The following is a 17,566-nucleotide window of genomic DNA, read 5'->3' as shown; positions in this document are numbered from 1 at the left end:
GGGGGGGGGGGGTGGAGGGTGTCAGGTATCTATAAGGTGGCCCCTTATAAAATTAGTTTTCTATGCCCTGGGTAAAAATTGCACATTTCACTCCCCACATTGTGATAAATTCCTACCCAAAACCGACTTTGGTGGTAGGAACACTGTGTAGGGAGGATCTGCAACATTTTTATATTCAGAACCCCTAAGTCCTAGGGTGAAGGTCCTGGTGATATATGTAGCGTACTTATAAAATATATTTCTGTAAGCTCTGGATCTGGAAAAATGGCCCAAGTCACTTTTCCCATTCCATATTTTACCCCAAATGCACACCCCAATTTCAATATTATACCCCAAAGGCACACTCCAAATTCCATATCATACCCCAAAACAAACCCCAAATGCCATATTTTACCCCAAAATACACCCCAATTTTCATATTCTACATTAGAAACCCATACCCACCCGAAAAAGTTTAATTTGCCCCATTACTGACCTGAGAATGCATTGTAATCAAATGCGATGTAAAGGCACCTGTGTTGTCAGAGTTGCGTTGTTGATGATGTACTGCCTGCTTTTTAATGGTCGTCTCCCGTGCCAAAGGCAACTCATAGGCTACGCCGTTTGCGTCCGTCTGCCCCTGGACTGCGCTCTGCACTAAGGAGCCTTCCTCTTGGGCACTCCACCACTACGACATCAGCCCCCTCCTGGCCATCAACCCTGGATGCCACCTCGCCTGCCAGGACCAACCACTGCTCCGGACCGGGCATCCCCATCACTGACGGCTGCAGTATCGCCCGCAAGGAGCACCCCGGCCATCAAGGAGGAGGCATTGCCATCACTTACAGAAGCACCCTCCGACTGACCACGCACTCTAATGACCCAAGGGTGACCATGGACTACCTCAACTCCCAGATGCAGACCAAGCCCAAGCACATCCTCTGCAGAACCCTCATGTGCAGGCCCCCCCGGCGATGGCCCCCCAATCTCCAATACCATTGTAGAACTCATTGCACCCCAGGGTCTCCCATCCACCGATGTCATCCTCCTTGGAGAGCTCAAGTTCCACCAGGACAACCCCAGTGAGCAGGACACCACCCCCTCCTGAGGAAGGTCCCCTGCATCAGACGCAAGCGGCAAGTCCCCTCCACAACCCACATAGCAGGACACATGGTCGAGCATGTCAACTCTGCCAGCTGGAACTTCAACTACAGCCACAACACCGGACTTCCTTGGTCGGACCATCATTGGTAACATCACGTCTTCACCTTGCCCACCAGCTGCTACCGCCACCAACGTGCCCCCTCGCAAAAGGATCAAGGCCACTGGAGATCCACCCCCTCCGCAACAACACTCCACCAATGCTTCTAAACGATGACACGACAGCGCGCACCCACCACTGATGGATCCTCAACAGAGCCGACATTTGAGCACTCCTGATGAACAGCACTGCGTCAGTACCTTCCAACTGCCTGATGGCAGGCGTGAGGGTGACGCAGTGTCAGAGGGATAGGCTGGTCCCATGCATTGCTGGAGTTGCGTCGTGGTTGTGACACTCCTGCAGCAATGCGTGACTTTAGCGCAGACAGATATGTCAGGATTCCTGACATATCTGTCATTACTTGCGTCATGGAGTGCTGTCCAGTGAATACAGTGTATCCATGCTGTTGCAAGAAGTGCGTAGTGAGAAGTTTTGCAACGCTGTCTTGTTGCAGCGCTGCAACACTTTTCATGACTGGGGCCCAAGAATGCGCACTATCTTATTCATGGTGCGCATTCCTGCACTGTAGTTTTGTCGCCGGGCAGCGCTGCAACATTGCTTGCAGCGCTGCCCAGCGCCAAAACATACTGTGATGTGGCCCCAAGTGTTATCCCCATTTTTAAGACTAGCTATTTTCTAGTCTTAAGTAACTGGCTCAAACTGCAGTTAGAGCCAGTTTTTTGGGTCTTCAGAAGTTCAAGGATCCCCTTGTGAATAAGGAGTAGTGTTGTTTGCGGGTGTTTTTGCAAGAGAATGCCTATCCTGCATATAATTATCGCTAAGAGAAGTAGCGATCTTTATAACGGGCGTTTTCACATAAAAACTGTCGCTAATGGCTGTTTGCGACAGCTTAGTAATAGGGCGATAAAATTATCGCTGCATTAGTGGCAGAAAAGTGCTACTAACACGGCAATAAGTCCTTGTGAATATGCCCCTATGTTTTGTGACTTTAAAATAGTTGCTGTCATTTTCAGACATTGTAAGAGAAATGGGGGACATGTTGTTTCCTCGACTGAACGCTTACATCAACCATGATGTGTCCAGTAAGGATGCAACTACTCTCTCCAATTGATGTCAACACTGTACACCAAGAACCCACACTCCTAGCCTATCTGGCTTCTGAATACACACAACATCAAATACTACAGAGCACCATACTCTTACGCATGTTGAGCATAAGGCGGTAAGTGCAGGCCACATATCATGATGCACACAAAAGGTGATGGGAAGAATGCATGCAATAAGTCTAACCACTAACAACACTCAGGGTAGTATTCCCGCCCATCGTTCCTTTCCCCTCCATGAAACCTCCGTTTTCACTAACCCATTATGCAAATCAGTCTTGACCCTGCTCCAATAGGAACAGTCCAGCCTAATTGCCAAGCCAGGTCCTCTCCGAATCAGAACACAAGCCACCCAAGACCAGATTTACCCTGAGTGGGACTCTTTAGTTGGGTGCAGCCAGGCTCCAGTGGCACAGTGGGCAAGTGAGCCATGTCTGGCCATACTCTTGGCCACTTAGTGAGGTACATAAACAACAAACAAAAGGTAATAGGAGGTATGGTTGCAATAAGACTAACCACTGGCAATCACCTGGGGTAGCATTCCAACCCATCGTTATTTTGCCTCCATGCCATCTCAGTTTGGACACACCCATATACAAATCAGGATCAAACCCAATAGGGACAATCCTGCCCGACCTGCCAGGACAGGTCCTCCCTGAATTGAAACAGATGCAACTCGACAGGTTTTCCCCTGATTGGGGCTGTTCTTTGGGGTGCACCTTGATTCCTGTAGCACAGTGAGCAATGACGGCATTACACACTTGAGTCTCCTTTCCAGCCCCCTTCACCGTACAACTCTTAGAGTTTATTTCATGAGCTACACTTTCAATGGTTCTTCCCATTGTAGTGAGAAGTGCCTTGGTGAGAGGACACCTGATTCATTTTGTAGGACCGCAGAGACTTACTATTTTGATCCAGGCAGGAGATTGCTTATTGTTTCCTTCTTTGTTATTGCACACTATCCTTTAGGTCGCCTGTGCACCCCCTACTCCTCAATCCAGGCAGACCTACTGTCATTCTGACTTACTGGTACCTGTTTCTGATACAAGACATGGGGCAAACCTCTCTTAAGCTTTTATTATCTCTGTCTTGTATTAGTTCCCCCAGGAAAGCAGTACACCGTCTTCACCTCAGTCACTGTAGTACTTTGACCTTAGAATGTGGGTGCCATCTTGTTCAGTTCTCATTTCTTTGGTTCAGCTCCCCAGGATCAGTGTCTTCCCAGAAAACAGGATTATGCCTCCTGCTCCCTTGGGCTTCAGCACCCTAACCAACATTCCCCTCTCTCTTCACAGGATATGCATCCCTTTTCCAGGAGAGAGTGCGGAGAAACCCTGTTTCCTGTATAATTAATTTTGAAGTAAGTCCAAAGAATCGTCTCTCAGTAGCAATCAAATAGTAAAAAACTCTTAATGCAGAATCATATCAGTAATCAACAACGCCAGGCTAATCTCGCAATTAGTGAAATGTTCTTAGGCTGTATATTTTTGCTAGGTACACAAATACAGTAGATTTGGCACTTTAATAGTCAGATCCTAGTAAGCCATCTTAGTACCTATTTAGGTCTAGCTAGATGTAGACGCTCACTATTTAAGCATTTCTGAATACGGCCCCAACACTGTTGAAATCTCTGGTTGTTGTATCGCTTGGTGGGATGCTTATGTAGGTCCCCGTTTGTTTAATACCACTATTTCAAATGTGACTGACTGTGCAAGGTTGTGATTTCTTTCTTTCTTTTGTGTTTCCTTTCTATCTATAGGAACGCTCACGACCCTGAAGAGAATCCCCTATAATTCAAGTGGGATTCGAAACGCGTAGGCCTCACTTTACCAATCTACAGTGACTCTTGGGCTTTTGATTGATTGAGCCCTGAGTACACTAGTGTACATTACTACATAAAATCTTTTTGAAAATCCAGAATGTGTTTGTAAATATAAGAATGTACATATAAAACAGTCAATCCAAGCGGCTTTGTAAATATTGGTAGATTTTGGTATTTGTTTTTTTCTCTTACTTGTTTCTTACCAATATTTTACCCTCTCCTTTTTCTTGGAAGTGTTGTATAATTGATGTGGTTGCGTGTGATATGTCTGAAAATTGAGTGAATGCTTGTAAAGTAAATTATTTTTGTCATTTTATATGTCCTTTTGTAAATTCCTTCGCAAAAACTAAAAAAGTTAAGTTAAATGTTGTAAACATTTTGAATAAAATACTATTAATGAGTTAATCCCCTTTTCTGATTGTTCATTCAGATCTGTGGTAGTCATTAGTTGTTGCTTTATTATGCATATCAGTACTGGCATTTTCATTTTGTTGGTTTAGTATTAGGCTCAGCCTTACTGATCAGAGCCAGCCCTCTGTTGTTTCTCCTGCTCCCTTGGGCTTCAGCACCCTAACCAACATTCCCCTCTCTCTTCACAGGATATGCATCCCTTTTCCAGGAGAGAGCGCGGAGAAACCCTGTTTCCTGTATAATTAATTTTGAAGTAAGTCCAAAGAATCGTCTCTCACTAGCAATCAAATAGTAAAAAACTCTTAATGCAGAATCATATCAGTAATGAACAACGCCAGGCTAATCTCGCAATTAGTGAAATGTTCTTAGGCTGTATATTTTTGCTAGGTACACGAATACAGTAGATTTGGCACTTTAATAGTCAGATCCTAGTAAGAATAGGGCAAGGATTTGTTTAATTCTCAATGTATTTATTTATTTATTTATTTATTAATCTTATAAAGCGCGACAGCTACCCGTAAGGGTTTCCCGGCGCTGAAGTATGACAGTCGCAGCAAAGGGCAGCATTGCTCAGAAAATTAAATAATTCCTTGGCAGTTAACTGGAAGTGAATCTAACTGAAACCTTGCATGCTTTTTGGTTTCATTCACCACAACTCCACAGAAGGTTTGCACCTGCCAGACCACAAACAGGCTTCACCAGACACAAACATTGATCCATGTACTCTGGGTAATGTACTCATAAAAGAGAAAGCAAGGTGCTTAACAGGAAACTCAGGGGCATATTACCAAGGGGGGGGCGATAGGCAATTATCGCCGGTTTAGCGGCCGTTTTCAGCCGCTAAGCGGCGATAATTCTATCGCTCTATTAGCAAGCTGTCCTAACTGATGTTAGCAACAGCTTTTAGGCGATTGCGAGCGGTTTGGGGCCCGCTTTGCATGTCAGCGATATTTATCGTTAATGACATGCAAAGTGGGCGTACCCAACCTGTTAGCGATTAAAAGCAGTCACTAACGTCGCTATCGCCTGTTAGCAAGGGAGGCGTAGCGATGGAAATATTCCCTCTATCGCCAAAAACTAACGCCTGCTCAGACCAGTTCTTAGCCATGTTATCCAATGGGAGGCGGATAACATGGCTAAGACCATTTCGTCGCTAATGCGTGAATCTCGCTGTATTCTCAGCGATATTCACGCATTTTGCCGCTATCGCTGGATATGTTAGCACAATGGAGAAAACGTTGCTAATAGCATGTTTTCTCCGCTAACATATCCAGCGATAGGCAGCGATAAAAAAATTGCAGCTAAGCCTGTTTAGCGATAAATATCGCTACTTGTTGGTAATATGCCCCTCTGTGTCACACTTACTCATGTCACATATTCAACTTATATTCTATGTTACAACTATAAACAGTTCAAACAAACTAAACCTTAAAATAATTCACTACCGAATTTTCGTGGAGATAATAGAATATGTGTCTATTGATAAATGAATCGACTTGGGAATCTCTGCTTGGAGATACTGTACCACCATCTCATATCTGCTTAAGACAACAGTCACAGATTGAAAATGTCTGCTCACATGTTTGACGCATTTAATGGACTGACTGCCATACTCAAGGACTATTCTTCCCATTAGTTCTAAATTCTTCTGTTTTAGCATCAGGGCAGTCCCACAACTTCAATTATGCAGACAAAAGAACACATCATCAATGGTGACTGGTCAGGAAAAAGGCAGAATTACAATAGAAGCAATCTTTTGTGGTGTCAACACACATTATATGCAAAAAAACTATTTTCTCACAAGGGCTGCTTTAGAAAAGAATACTCAATGAAGCAGGCAGCGGTGTGATAAAATAGATGAAATTCCCAGCTCGTGATAGAGGTTAGGTAAAGCCTGTAATATGGCCAGTGTCTATCGCTTGGGAATGAATCATGCTTTCATATTAGAGAAGTGTTTGCCATCAAGACCCCAACGTGCCTCCTTGGAGCTGGCTTTATATGGTAATGGGTTTGCTAGAAGGTGGCCCCCTGAAAATGTCCTCACAAGTAAAACGTGCCCTCATAAGTCAGGAAAGGAAGTACATGGGTGGAGATACAATCAAGTGCACCATCTGCATATGCCATGGGGCCATAAACTGATACCCTTTTTAATTTTTTTTGGGAGTGAGTTATCCTTCTCTGATTTAAACTCTGCACATTAATTTCCAAAAAAATGCTGCTTTAGATGATAAATATGAGAGCCATAATTCCTAAAGGGACGGTCAGTTTGCTGATAAAGTCTGGCTTAAACTTTTACAAATGTTCACGTGTTAATATCACTGTCCGATTAAGACTGAGGAGGCAAGTAAATGTGGAAAGACAGCTAATAAACGTGACAAGTGGTACTAATTTTTGGGCTCCTAACAGTTTGGATTGGGATTAAAAATCGGCCCGGGCACGCTAAAAAAAGTGGCCCACATTTTCATATTGCCTTGCCAAAAAACACTGTTCGGTGAAGTTTTATGAAAAGAAGGGGGGGGGGGGTCTCTGACATAGGCTTATTTTCTTAACTTCGCTTAGATTAAAAAAATAGACAGATTAGTTGACATTGGTTAAAGACACCTGAAAACAAGTGAGTCCACTTCTGCTCATGCCCCCTGCCCAGCTCAATATGCATACATGAATGGGCCGGACCGCGAGAGAAAGGTAGTGACACCTCTGCCATTGAAAACACCCTTTACAACGCGGTGCTTGCACAGCGATGCCATTACAGCGCGGTTTTTACAACGACCCCATTAAAACCATGCAATGACATTACTACGCAAGTCATTACATTGACTTGCAGAAGATGGCGCGCTAACATAAGGAACAGTATAGTTTACTATTCAAACAACTTCCCTATTGTTACGTAGGCTGGAGTTGGAATAGTAAATTATACATTTCTAATGTTAGCGCACCATCTACTGGAGGTCGATGTAATGACTTACGTAATAATGGCATTGCGTGGTTACATCGCAGTCGTTGTAATGACGCGTTGTAATGCCACGCGATCTATTGATTTTAGTAGTAATGAGTCATATTCCTCTGCCTGTTGATAAAAGGGAGGTAATGGATGCACATCTGCTTCCAGAAAGGCCATTCAGGCACCCACTGGTCTGCTGGTGGCAACCGAACAACACACACACCCCAAATCGGCCCACAGGCTGCCCAAAAAAACAGCCCACAGCTGGAACAAGGATACCGGCCCCTCGGCCATTGCTGAGATCCCACCTTACAAATCATACCCTGGCTCAAAATAAGATTAAGAGCTATGAGAGGAGAGTGGTGGTGCATGTCTAGAATCTGGTCACAATCAGTGGCTCACTCTTTGCCACCAGGAAGTGTGCTTATAGCATAATTATCCTGAAAAATTGAAAGAACTCATGCTGATCTCACTGACTCTCTTTCTTACATTATATGACGGTCATTTTTGAGGCATTCTGTCAGACCTTTGAGTGATAAAGCAAGGTCTGTGCAGATGGGGCACCCTTGTCAGTCCCTTGTGGCTGCTGGTAAAGTTTTAAAGTGGAGGTGCATAAGAACAGTAAATGAAATTTGGTGAGTAACCATAGCAAACAAGCTGGACCTGTTCACTGGGGTTTGGGAGGCTCTCTTCATGAGAATATTTTATACCTTTGTGCGCAATGGTGCATTTTCCAGCAAAATGTTAAAAAATATCCATCTAGTAGCTGAAATGGATTGCGTTAAAGCAAGAAACCTGTCATCAATTCCATCTTCCCCAGGCTAAAGTGTGTGATCCTAGGCAATTGCCTTATTTCACTATGATTCTTTGTCCTTTATCATAACACTGTGGGATCCTGGGCAAATAACCTACTTCACCAAATGTTATGATAAAGGACAAAGAGGCACAATGAAATAAAGGAAATTGCCCAGGATCAAAGGGCCCGATTCACAGAACTAACTTAAGACAACATCCCAAACTTGCTACCATTTGGTATTCACAGAAGGCACTTACTCATTTTGGTATTCACAGAAGGCACTTACTCATTTCGGTATTCACAGAAGTTAGGAGTCCTATCTTTAGGACTCCTAAATGCCTTCTGTGAATACCGAGAGTCTTAAAGTTAGGATTTTTCTCAGTTAAGGAGTAGTAAAGTTAGAACTCCTGAGAAATCTAATACCTAGCAGAGCTTTTCGCACTTCCCCCAACATGACGCACCATCAGATGACAATAAGGTGGGAAGTGCGTCAGAGAACATCTTGTTCTTTTTTGTCTGCCTTCGCAGTCTACTGATGTCCTAGCAGGGGCTGTTGGAGGTAAGTTTTCTCTCAGTTTTTTGTTGTTGTGTCGGCCTGCTTTAACGGCCACCTTTTTTCCTTTTTGTTGCATGTGTGACTACCGGAGGTCTGATCCCTGCACTTTGTGACTCCGCCTTCAGGTACTTGTTTGTGGGTGGGGGGGCCTTTCTCTTGCGTGGTCCGGTCTAGCGGCTGCCTGTGCCTCTTTTTTGGCCGCTGCTTGCTTTTGGAGCATTTGGTATCTGCAGTCGTTGTGTCTCGACTCGTACTGTTGTTTAGGCTTTAGCATATGTAAGGTATGCACCAGTGCCTCGTCGGCATGCTCTAGCGGCCATTCCTCTCCATGCCGGTCCCGATGTGCCCTGCTTTAGCGGGTGTTTCCTGCAGCGTGCGCAGCTCCCTGGGGATATTTTTGGGCTGCCGGCCGCTTTCTCAGCGTCCGCCCCCTGTTTTCTGGTCTCTTGGTTTGCAGCAATGCCGCTGGGAGCCTCTTCTTCTGCATGTGCCTCACATGGATATCTCTGTGCAAGCACGTCAGACCTCTCTCGCAATGTAGTTCTGTTCTGACCTGCACCGTGTTTACCTGCTTCACTGCAGGCAGTGAGACAGTGCTCTTAAAATGGACCTCTATACATCCTCTGGATTCCTTGCGCCTGCTTCTTAATGTAGCGGTTGCTGCTGCCTTCCAGTCTCGGCAGGCTGTTGGCCCTCCTGCCGCGGTGCCTTGTGGGTCTGTAGATCCACCTGACGCTCCTGTTGCCGGGGTAGGCCCTGGTGATGTGGGTTGTGTGCATGGCGGATTTGATCAGGGTGCGGAGCTCTTTGACTTGTTCGTCTGTGTGCGCTCCCACTCCGTCCTGCTTGGCATTTTGATGACCGGACTTTCCTCACAGGTTTGGTTCTTGTATGGCGGTGCCCTTCCTTCTGTCACTGTGGTTCAGTGTGTTGAGGGGGCGGTGTGGCATTGCTCTGCTGCTTCCCACTTTTTTGTCGGGCAATGGCCTATTCCCCTGGCATGGTCTGGGCCCTGGCCATTGTTTTGCGGGATGGTGTGGTTGCCTCCACTCTCTTGGCCCTCCTGGTGTTGCAGGTGCGCTAGTTGTGGTCAATCTGTGTGGCACTGCGGCTGCTGCTGATGCTTAGATTGCTGCGAGGTGTCCTGTCTGGATGCCTTCCTGGTAGGCTGGATCTTCTCAGTGGTCGTTCTTGCTTGGGCTACCCTTTGTGGGTTCCCATGGACATGCTTGTGCTGTCGGCAGTGTGCCACATGCTTGTGGCTCCTGTCTGCCCTCCTTCTCGGGCATAGGCTTGGCTACCACCGTACCTTTGGGCCTTCTGCTCAGGGTGCTTAGCAGCCCTTTTGTTTTGGGATCATGGCCAGGGGGCCCCTGGGGATGCCTGGTTTCGTGCCAGTACCGGTGATTTTCCGGTTGGGGTCTCCTTCATTGTTCCTGCCCCGGTGGTTGGGGGTTCCAGATGCCTGGGACGGTGCCGACTGTATCCGGGATTCTCAGGTCGCGTACTCCTCTCCTCCCCCCCGGTCTTCCGGGTTGCGCCCCTGCACCATCATCCTCTAAGGCGGGTGGCTTTGCTGGTCGGTGTGCGCCTCCTCTTGGGGGAGGCGGCTGTCGTGGAGGTTCCTCCTCTGGTGAGGGCGTGGGTTGTTATTCCCTTCTCTTCTTCGGCTCCAGGTACGATGCTTCGATTCTGTGCCCTGTCTTGGTTCTGGGGGGGTTGGTCTCTTCGTCCCCTGCCTTACATTTGTGTTGGTGACTTTGTTGTCCCTGGACCTGTTGGCTGCTTCTCTGCATGTCCAGATCCATCCTGCTGCTCTGCTGTTTCTCCGGTTTGCCGTTGGTTCCCGGCTCTTCCGGTTCTGGGTGCCTCCTTTTTGCCTTTCCTCTGAGCCACCCTATGCTGTTGCACCCATGAAATCAATCTGTGCACATATGTTGTGTACACACATGCCCTTAGGGCATGTGTGTGCACCACATGAAACTTTGAAAAATGCACAAAAGTGCATTTTTCAAAGTTTTCGCAAATTACCATGAGGTTCAACCTCATGGTAAATTGCTCCCCCTAATTGGCAATCGAATTTTTTAAAAGTTTCATGCATTGCATTTAAGGAATCGCAAAATGTGATTCCTTAAATGCAATCGCAATTTGAGAATTCGCAAATATTTGCGATTCTCAAATTGCGAGGGCCTTCACCCTTCATGCATTCCAAAAGCAGATTTTGCGATCGCAAACAGCCGATTTTTGCGATTCGCACTGTTTGCGATCGTAAAATCCTTTGATGCATGTGCGTGTTAGGGAATGTAAAAATAAGAACAATATGTAAGAAGTAATTACTGTGGGGTCTGAGGCCTAGCTGGACCTGACCCACATAAAGCCCTAGGTAAAGCTGAGATTTACAAACATACTACCACACCATTAAAGCAACTATGCACATTAAAGATTAAAGTTTACTTTTCCTCACTATGGTTCAGAAACATTTCATGCAAAATTCATCCAACTCTTAGAGGAATAGTGCTAGTGTTCTCCTTTTCTTACCAAACAATATATTTCTCAAAATTCATGTGTCCATATCTAACTTTTGTATACACTTCTCATTAATAATGCTTCTCGGTTTGCTAGCGCCAAGACACCATTGGTAATCGTGCACTGCATACATTTTTAGCATAACACATAATGGGCCTCATTTACGAGAAGCGGCGCATTGCTGCGTGAAAGCAATGATGCGCCACTTCTCAGTGCACCCTCCTTGCAACACCAATAATGCTTCATATTTACAATATGATGCATCACGTCACAAGGAAGGACAGATACGTCAGTTCAACTGACGTATCTATCTGTGCAAAAAGTGGCGCATTGCTGGAGTTGTGTCGGAATCATGTGAAAGGGCCTTCGTCACTCATAGATTTCCCTGCGCCACTCCTATGACCGTTTCTTGCTGGGGTACGCCCACCCTGCATGCATTATACCTGGTGCAGGTATAATGTAGCACAAGGGTTTACGAATTGATGCATCTACCTAGATGCGTCACTTCGTAAATATGGCGCAACATGGCGCATGTTTTACGCCACTGGTGCATCACAAAAATTGACGCACTGATGGCGCAAAAGTGATGCAGGGGCTCATAAAGGAGCCCAAAGTGTTTGCATAAGGGGTCTCGTAGGTCAGTGGAACACTAGCCGTATCGACATGCAGTGCTACATCACTTTAATATAACATAATAATAATAATAATAATAATAATAATAATAATAATAATAATAATAATAATAATAATAATAATAATAATAATAATAATATAATATTTTCTTCATATATTTGAAGCAAGGTACTTCTTTTGGCAACTTCACACACATCTGCTGCTTCCCTTTGGTCCAGTGTACAATATTCACCTATGCACGCACATTGCGGTGGTAAATGCACCACACATTTCTGGGTCTTTTGATGCCAATATAATGTGAGTTATGCATTCAGCAAAACCAAATTACATGCCTGGAGTTGCCTTTAATTTGAATCATAGATTTCTGCATAGCCTGATGATTCTTTCGCTAATGAAATGCAGAAGCTGAAATTCATTGGCTGAAAAGTCATCCATATACAGTGAATTATTGAACTTGTCTTCGATTGCCTTGTTAAGGAAGCCTTGAGATTGCATCGAGCAGGCAAGCATCTCTTGCATTCGCACTTCTATATGATTTAAATTTCTACAAGGTGTGATTCTCCCAAAGGCATATACTAAGTAGTTCTGAGACCCTTCGCGGTGCGATTCCTCTCTGATAATATTCTTCTGTGCTGCAATATTACTTTAAGTCATAAATTGACTGAAACAGGCAATCTATCAAAACTAATAAATGATGCATTCCTAAGAGGACCTGGTATAATTTCCTCATCATTTTATCCACTGCTTTTGAGGACAATGTAGAATTATATCTGTGTCAGAAAATACAATTGACGACAGTGTTCCAATGGTTCTACACATACGACAAATTCGCCTATGAAGTGGCAATATATTAAAAGTAATCAACAGGATACAATTTTACAACGAGATACACAAGACGTCAATTACGACACTCCTTATGGCGTGCCCACAATACATTGGAAAACAATCACTAGGCCTTTTCAATGTTTCACATCATATGGTTGGTGAGCACAGAAGGCAATCAGATGACAACATGTATTTGTTATCTGCATTTGAGGGTCACATTGTAAAAGGCCCTCTCAATTAAAAGGGGAGTGAGGTATGTATATGCCACACTCCAGTAATGTGCTCGACTGGACCACAATACTGGTATTGAGAGATCATGGCCATGAAGACCAGGAGAGACAGTACAAGGTGGCTTCTGAATGTTCTGGTTGTGGGATGAGTGTAGCAATAGTCCCTAAAGAGAGCTGGAGAAGGAGAAGCAATAGGTCAGCTTCAGGGGCAGGAAGGATCTAGTGCCACCATAGAAAAAGAGCTCAATGAGGGGAAAGATGCAATAGGAAACCAACAGGGAAGTAGAGGGCTGATTCTGATGTAGGTCGGACCGCCATGGACAGGCCATCAGTGGTGGTTGGATTGACTGACAGTCTTTCGGCCCAACCACTGCATTATGGTGCAGGCAGATAGACCCTCAGTGGTCGGGGGAAGACTGCCGCCTCCAACAGGATCTCAGATCCCGTCTGGGTAGTGGTCAGAATCATATCCCTTGAATGGCGGCGGTGATGAGTAGACACCACCTTTGGGATTGCGATACAGTTTCCGACAGCCCTTTCATGTTGGATAGAAACCACTGCCATGAAAAGACTGTCAGGAAGAGACTATGGGGGCCCCCATCCATTGTAGGCCACTGTAAAGGGACCGAGGGGGCACATGTAGTGCCCCCATGCACCTCCACGCATCATGTCATGCACCACATGGTGAATGGCACACAATGCATGGATGTGCACAAAGTGCTCATTTACACTGCAGCTTGCGCTACTGCCCTTTTCCTGGGCAACAGCACAACCCACCATAAAAATGAGCACTTTCTGACTGCCGCCCCAGTGGTCGCATCGAAATGCAGTGGTCAGACCACTGGCTGCTTGTCGGGCGATAGCGATCAGAGGTCAGACTGACTATTATCCTAAAGTAAGCACACCAAGAGACCCATGGAAAAGGATCATTAATGGTAATCAATCAATCAATCAGTTAATGACATACTGAAATAAGCAGTTAATTCAAATTTACAGACATCTGAAAGAGGTGAGGAGAATGGAATGACTCACCCTATCCCATGAAACCTGGAGATGAGCCACCCACCATGTATCACAAAAGTAGGACAGCTTCAGTCTAGTACATCATACACTTTTAACAAATGTACCCCAGCACCATACTTCACTGGCAATGACCCTTAGGAAAGGAATTTGAATAGGATGAGTAACAGCATCCTACATTGGTGTTGTGTATCATTGAATAGATGCATTTTGAGCATTTTTGAGTAGGTGATCAGTCCAAGGTTTGACTAACTTAACTTCGAAGGACATGCCCAGCTTCTCTTCTGGAAGAGTGCATCATCCAAGAATGGACCAATCTACCGGAAGATCTTCAAAATCCATCCACGGTGTTAAAACTGCATATATTCATCATCCCTAGTGCACAGAATTTAAACAATCCCATGCCAACTCAGGAAGTTCAAGTGTGACATAAATAATCCATGGATAGCACTATTTGTGACCTAAGAAGTAAAATCTAACCATTTCAACCTCCCAAGGTAAAGTGGCAGCCCTTACAGTCTCAACTTATCATATACCGTAGACAATAAGGAAAATGAGCGCAAGTACTCTGCTTTTGTTGTTTAGGGTTGACTAAAATATTTTTAAATAACCTGTTTCCCTCATGAATGATAGACGTACATAACAAATAAATTCTGAACATTCGCAGTAGCAAACGTGTTACTGCAACAGCCTGTAAATGAAAAGGTTTTGGAAACCATAGGATAAGCTAGTTAGAACTAATTGTGTAAGTGAATGTGTGGCCAGGCTCATGATGTACAGATACTAGCTACCGTTACTTTTTCTTATACATGTTGATGTTGGTCAGTTTGCAATCAGATATAACCACAGCCAATAACATTATAAGAAATATTCATTGACATCTATATTTTCCAATGTCATTCCATTTTTTTGTTTCATCTATCATTTTGATTCCATCACCAGGACCATCTGCTTGCATCACTGCATATTCAAATGGGCCATAGCACAGCTATTATCTGTATTGTATAGTCTTGTGAGGAGGTAGAGTAAGGCTGGGGTTCAAGGTTTAATTAATCAAAATGAGCTTGTAAAGTAGCAGCTGCCTCGACCTTCTTTATAAAATGGCCCTCAGGAGCCATAGTGTACTCTGTGTTGGCTATATCATTACTGCCATCAGTAAATATGATGTACAACTGCCTCAATAGTTGAGCTGAAATGTATACCATCTCAGCCCTAGACAACCAACTTGCCATATTCATCACAGGAGAATTAAGCACTCTAAACTGTTTACCTTAAGTGTTGAATACACTTAGAGGCACAACATTCAATCCATCATATCATCCTATTAATGTAAACTTGAGCATCAAGTCAAAATCCACTGTATGGATCCACAAGATCATATATGGTCAGCCACTGACATCATCAACATATAATTATGCCCTACTCCTAACTCATTGCTGGATTCTGACCCAACATCAAGAGGAAACACAGCAATGAAAGACAGAAACTGATTTTAACAGTAGATCAACTTACAGAGCCACTATTCTGCATTAAGAATGAATGAATTCCAACATCATCCTGTCAGCAAACAATGCAAACGTGAGAAATGAGAAGATAGCTGCACATGCTGATTGAAAGAACTTGGAAGCAGTTGAAAGCTGCCTTTCAGTCTATGCTAAACAAAAAATACTGCCTAATCATTTATTACCTGCAGTTGCCCCCAACCCAAATGCAACATCTGAGGAATCCATCATCACACATGTTTGGAATAATTCTAAAATATACATTGCTTGTTGAGTGAAACAGTCAGTCTCATAGAGACAATTTGCTGTAACAGTGAACTTCTGCCTTACTAACCTTCTGCGAACCGGAGAGCTGCTCACGGCCGGGCTCTGCTCCGCTGTCTGTTTGCTGCTGTGGTGAGAGGAGGGCCGGGCTTTGCTCCGCTGGTGGCCTGGCCGGGCTTGGCTCCACCGGGCCACGAAAAAAACCACAACCCCCAGCAGCCCCTTGCGGCAAGGATGCCGCCGCCGCCCTCGGAAGCAGGAAGTTCCTGGGGGCATAAAGGATCCCTTGCGAGGGAGTGCTGCGGGAGCCTTCTGCGAACCGGAGAGCTGCTCACGGCCGGGCTCTGCTCCGCTGGCTGTTTGCTGCTGTGGAGAGAGGAGGGCCGGGCTTTGTTCCGCTGGTGGCCTGGCCGGGCTTGGTTCCGCCGGGCCACTAAAAAACCACCACCCCCAGCAGCCACTTGCGGCAAGGACGCCGCCGCCGCCTTCGGAAGCAGGAAGTGCCTGGGGGCATAAAGGATCCCTTGCGAGGGAGTGCTGCGGGAGCCTTCTGCGAACCAGAGAGCTGCTCACGGCCGGGCTCTGCTCCGCTGTCTGTTTGCTGCTGTGGTGAGAGGAGGGCCGGGCTTTGCTCCGCTGGTGGCCTGGCCGGGCTTGGCTCCACCGGGCCACGAAAAAACCACAACCCACAGCAGCCCCTTGCGGCAAGGACGCTGCCGCCGCCCTCGGAAGCAGGAAGAGCCTGGGGGCATAAAGGATCCCTTGCGAGGGAGTGCTGCAGGAGCCTTCTGCGAACAGGAGAGCTGCTCACGGCCGGGCTCTGCTCCACTGTCTGTTTGCTGCTGTGGTGAGAGGAGGGCCGGGCTTTGCTCCGCTGGTGGCCTGGCCGGGCTTAGCTCCGCCGGGCCACGAAAAAACCACAACCCCCAGCAGCCCCTTGTGGCAAGGACGCTGCCGCCCTCGGAAGCAGGAAGTGCCTGGGGGCATAAAGGATCCCTTGCGAGGGAGTGCTGCGGGAGCCTTCTGCGAACCGGAGAGCTGCTCACGGCCGGGCTCTGCTCCGCTGTCTGTTTGCTGCTGTGGTGAGAGGAGGGCCGGGCTTTGCTCCGCTGGTGGCCTGGCCGGGCTTGGCTCCGCCGGGCCACGAAAAAACCACAACCCCCAGCAGCCCCTTGCGGCAAGGACGCCGCCGCCGCCCTCGGAAGCAGGAAGTGCCTGGGGGCATAAAGGATCACTTGCTCCCTCGTCCCGCGGGACGTGCGCAGGCGCGCCCCGGAGAAGCCCGGGACAAGGGCAGGGCCGTCAGAGGCCGTCAGAGGCCAGTGGAGGCCGGGCTGGGCCACGGACATTGGCTCCTTGTTTCTGGACTATGGACTTAGAGTAAGCCTTTTCTTTTAATCACTGCATTACGTTTGTTTTACTTATCTTGGTTTTATTGTCTTGATAGTTTTTCTCAATAACTGTCTTGGGTTCTGCCATTTTACATACCCCACAACCCCACAACTATCATCTGTAGGGCCTTATTATGTCCAAGCTTAGGTCGGCTAAACCAGCGGCAGTAAATGAGATACGGACAATGGATAATTATCTTGTAAAGGTTGTCAGCAAGATTAACAAAGATAGGAGACTATCACTAAGTAGGGTTAGTCCAGATAGTTCACCTACAAAGCTGAGTGCACCTACCACATCGCTGCCCCAATTAGACAGTGGCTTGGCCGTTCCAAATAATGATGACT

This window comes from Lissotriton vulgaris, chromosome 8, assembly GCF_964263255.1.
Source record: "Lissotriton vulgaris chromosome 8, aLisVul1.2, whole genome shotgun sequence".
NCBI classification, from domain to species: Eukaryota; Metazoa; Chordata; class Amphibia; order Caudata; family Salamandridae; genus Lissotriton; species Lissotriton vulgaris.
This window is presented reverse-complemented; position numbering follows the sequence as displayed.